Consider the following 5,640-nt stretch of genomic DNA (forward strand, 5'->3'; position numbering starts at 1 on the left):
TGTTACCATTATTATAATGAACTGTGAATGACTTAAGAAACTCATTTTTTCATTCATTCAATCCCCTTGGCCAAGGTTTTATTCATCTCAGTCATTATAATCATAGAGCTCAAACTTTTTACCGAGAGTTGACGGATTCCTTATTGACTAATCATTAATTCTACAAGTATTTAAATCATACCCAATATCCATTCAACTAGCACCCTAGGGTATTAGGTGTCCGGAATCAAAGTATAATAAATACATTGTTAATTACTATGACAGTCGCAGGTCAAAGGAAACTCTATTACTATGTTCATCTTGAGAATATCTTATTGACAAATATACGGTAATTATAACCATTAGGAATTTTCAAAGTGAGTCAGTTCAATGGTCATATCTCTATATGCACCATCTATATATATAATTTAATAAATGAGATCTATTAATCTTCATCCAATGAAGACCATTATATATATATTGGTCTTTTCGGATTATTAATGCCCTTTTTAATAATCCTATGACCAAGAACAATTTAGATTAAATTATAAAAGATTTATTTCTCAATATTATGATCACTATCATAATAATAAATCTCTAAATTTAATCTAGGACGTTATTATATTAACATTTAATATAATAACAATAATAAATTATTTAAAACATGATTGATTGGATTGTGGTCATACTCCTTATTTCCAACGATTTCAGTATTAGACAATCTAAAAATATTAATTTGAGAGAAAACTCTGACCAATGAACTGATAATAGATGACAAATTCATCTAAAATTGATATTTTATTATTATAGAAAATGAAATCTTGCCCTTGAAACTCAAACATATCATCGTGTCAGCTCCATGTAGGAAATTACGAAAGAGAAAACGAAATATTTAGGACCACAAGACATACCTGCCATATAAATTTTTGTAGGTTATTTAAATTTATTTAATATATATATGTTTATCATCAAAGGTAATGAAGGAAAAAAAGATTAATAAAAAACATAATTATTAATTTAAATGAGAGATGTGAAGAACTTAATCAATAAATTATGAACTCATCAATTGTCTAAAAGTATTCATGTTTACTCATATTTTATTTTTTATTTATCTAGATGTTTGTTTTAAAACACTGATTCATAAGAATTTCTAAAACTTGGTTGGTGTGGAGGGCGGCAGCAAAAAAGGACTCCAATGTTGGTGGGGCCATTCTGCTAATTTGTCAAATTTTTGGGGCTCATTGCAATCTCAATGTTCCACCCAATAATATGTGTTATACACACATACATTTTATCCAAATATTTTCCCAAACATATGTTTCTTCATATTATACATATATATTTGACCGGTACTAATAGTATGAGTAAATACTCTTTTTTTATTTTTGATTATTTATTTAAAAGATAAAATATTTTTATAGAATTTGAAAATGTATGATTAATTTTTAATAATTGAATAAAATATTATTTTTATCCTCAACATTTGGAGTAAGTCCTAAAGTTGTCCCTAACATTTTAATCGTCTTATTTAAGTCTCTAACGTTTTAAAATTGGCTCAATGTTATCCTGCCATTAGGGATCCGTTAACCGAATTGAAGGCAGGACAAAATTGAGACAATTTTGAAACGTTAGAGACTTAAATAGAACAAAAATATTGGGAACAAAAACGATACATAGAAATACATTTTAATTTTAACCTTCAATAATATCAATTTTTTACTGTATATAATATTCAATTATTTTTTAATCACATCTAAGTAAATTATACTTAATCACACTACTTTTATTCTAAATAAATTTTTTTATATTTTTATATTAACTTATAACTTTAAGTGTAAAATTATAAAAAAATAAATTTATTTAGAATGAAAGTAATGTGATTAAGTCTAATTTGCTTACATGTGATTAAAAAATAATTGGATACTATATATAATAAAAAATTGATATTATTGAAGGATAAAATTAAAATCTATTTCTATATATCGTTTTTGTCCCCAATGTTTTCGTCCTATTTAAGTCCCTAACGTTTCAAAATCGTCTCAATTTTGTTCTGCCATCAATTTTATTAATGAAACCCTAACGACAAGACAACATTGAGTCAACTTTAAAACGTTAGAGACTTAAATAGGATGATTGAAACGTTAGGAACATCTTTGAACCTTATCCCTAAACGTTAAAATCAAAATTAAACTTTACTCTTAATAATTTAAGTAATTGGTTTAAATGGTAAATTATTGATTTGTCAAGAATTACTTAATCTAGTAATAGAGGTCACTAAATCAGTAAATCCAATAACAAAAATTTCTTAGACTAATTTTTTAGATAATTAGAAATAAGTTAATTTTTTAATTGTGAAGACGCATTTTATTTTTAAACAAATAATCAAGAGGTGAAAAAGATATTTACTCATAATTATAGGACCCTCAACATTTATATGCTTTTACTCAATATTTTAAAAGAGATAAATTGTAATTAATTAAATAAATATTACAATAATGATTACTTCTTTCATTCTCCTTATATATTCTTCTAAGTAGTATAGAGTTAAAAAAAATTGATAAAGAAAATAAGTGGGGAATGATTATAAATTTTGTTTCTTAATTTAAGGATAACTACTATTTTAACTTTTAAGTCATATGGTTTTTTTGGAAACACCGAAAAGGCTAAAGTTAAAAGTACAAAATTAGAGAAGAACTACTTTAATTTGAGGATTTTCTTTATATTGAAGAGACCATTATTAAATTTCATGTTGTATCGTACAAGATACATCATCTAGTATGTATATCGATCACTAGTGTACACAGTATTTTTTAATTATATTCTAAAAGTGAAAATTTATTAAGATTAATTATAATACACTACCCACTTATATGTTAATGAATTTGTGTTTATTTCACTAGTTAATGGTTATATCTCTAACATTCTTGCTCTGATATCATATCATGAAACCACTCATCTCAAAAATTTAAGCTGATAAGAGAAGGTAACACTAATGATTATATTTTTAACCATAAGGAGTATACGCAATTATATATGAAATAATCAAAATTTTTAATTTTTAATTATCTATTCTTTTGGGTCATGATATGAATATTATTGTTGTTGTTTAAGATTTCATATAAATACACAAATAACATCGAGTAGAATTTATTTTATTGGTCATTTGTTATTAATAAAGTTTTGTGAAAATGAAATATTTTTTCATAATTTTTTTTTTAGTTAAGACAGTGAAATTAGAAATAAATAAATAGTTATTTAAATTTTTCAGGGGAGAGTCATCATCAATAATGCTAATGCTTTTTTTTCCCAACAATAATGATGATTCTCAAAATATAATTATCAAATTTTCAATATATGATTTTTCCTTTGCTTAAAAGCATATTTACAGTAGGAATGTATGTGTAGATAGATTTTCTTTTAATAATTGTATGTGTAGATAGATGTAGATATATGAATATACCATACCATATAAATACGAGAATACTATAATATTAAAAGGGAGAAATTATGTAATTAAACCCCTCTAAACTTTACTATAATATTGTATAAATAAGCTTTAGAGTGTATATAATATTTTTTTTTGCTATGAAACTTTTTGGTACAATAAAAAAAATCACTTTAACTAATTTAATTCTTTCTGTCAGTTTTTTTTATTGTATTTGAATAAAAATTATATTTATTGATGATATAATTGTACATACTAAGTTTTTGTTGTAGCAAATAAAATAAAACCGTCACAAGTTTTTATTAATTATTTTTTATGGGGTATAAGAAATATTACATCCATGTATAACACTATTATTAAAAAGTAGTTTATCACCTTGTTACATTCATGTATACTTTTTATTATTATTATTATTATTATTATTATTATTATNAATTAATGAGAGAATAACCAACAAAAATATAGCATCTAAACTATTATATCAATTCATGTTAGTAATCTTTCATTTAAAACATGACTTTTTTGTGAAAATAAAAAGGTACCTCCTTAACTATGACTATTATGAAATAGATTAACATTCAATCTCTGAAAACCATTTTTATTAAGAAATCAAAATTTGTTCCTCTTTTGCCATGCATGTATAGTCTCCAAAGTAAATAATTTAACTCTTTCTATCTATAAGCTACAAACTTAAATACTATACGTAATGATAGCTTTTCTTAGTTTGGCATAGCACAGCCGAACAAGCAGTTACAACACCCTTTTTAATTTCCGATTTAATTTGTTCCAACAAAATAAATAAATAAATAAAAATATATTGGAACTAATTTATATATTAATCGGCATTAGTCAATTTTTGTCTGTGTTAACATTACTTTTTAACTCTCATTTTTTAAAAGGTTTAGAATTTAATATCTGTTTATATCAATAGACAAATTATATTTAAAAGTGGGCCACACAAAATTAACCTAAAGATTAAATTTAACCTATTTGTCTTTATCCACGTTGATCGACCAACAGTCAAGTTATATTAAAAAACGAGTCACACAAAATCGACCTAATAGGATCAAATACAACCCAGACGATCTTATCCGTATAGGTCATATCAACTTAGATACATGTCTGTGAGACCTGTAATAATGTAATTGACCCGACTTGAGGAATAAGTTAGATACTCTTCTACTATTGTCGTTATTACTTAGGTAATAATTAACCCTAACAAGAATTAACTCTCACTCTCTCCAAGCGAATAACTATCTCCAAAAAAAGACTAAATCTTACATTGATGCTCTATAAATATCTCAATTCTACATTGATACTATTCTATAAATAGTTAAATACTCAACACTCAAGTATTTTTTCTAATCCAATCTGACTTAAACTCTTATTAACTTATATATCAAAGTTTCTTGCAAGTATTTTTATTACTGTTCAAGTGAGGACGTCGAAATTTTTTGTCGACCCGATGAACAAATCGAAGCTCATCTAAAGACACTTAAACTGTATATTCGAGTCTAAATTTACTTTAGTTTTAGATAATACCTCAAAATAATATTAAAATTTTAAATTTAGAATTTATAATTTATAATTTAAAATTATGAATGATAACAAGAAATGAAGTTGTTGTCGAGAGTGGCATTAATAGAAAAAAAATAACAAGAGAGATTGTGAATAAAAATCATAAATAAATTTCACAAAAAGTTTAACTGAAAGTGGATACCGAAAGTTGGTTTGCTAATGTGACTTATCTAACAAATATAAATTGTTATTATATATGTTAATTTTTTTTATAGTAATTATGTTACACGTATATAAAAAATTAGTCACCAAATTAATTATATATATATAATATATTAAAAATATAAAATTAATATATATTTTTATATATATTTGTGAATATTTTTATGTTACACGTAATATTTTTATTTTATGAAATATATATAGGACAACTTTTTAATTTCTTCAAATTTTTTTTATTAAGTAGATACTCTAATATGGATTCCTATATAGCTTATCTCACATCCTCAAGATTTCGAAAGAAATAATAATAATCCATTATATATGATGTTGTGATGTGTTGTTTGTTTGTTTTATGAGATCTAACTACCCAACAACCTCTTTTCAGCCAAATTAACCACCCAACAACTTGTGAATAAGAAAGGGACCCCACTTTCTATTTATTTTATGAACATTGATACACATGCGGTCCCTCACTT

This window comes from Arachis duranensis, unplaced genomic scaffold, assembly GCF_000817695.3.
Source record: "Arachis duranensis cultivar V14167 unplaced genomic scaffold, aradu.V14167.gnm2.J7QH unplaced_Scaffold_165934, whole genome shotgun sequence".
Taxonomy (NCBI): Eukaryota; Viridiplantae; Streptophyta; class Magnoliopsida; order Fabales; family Fabaceae; genus Arachis; species Arachis duranensis.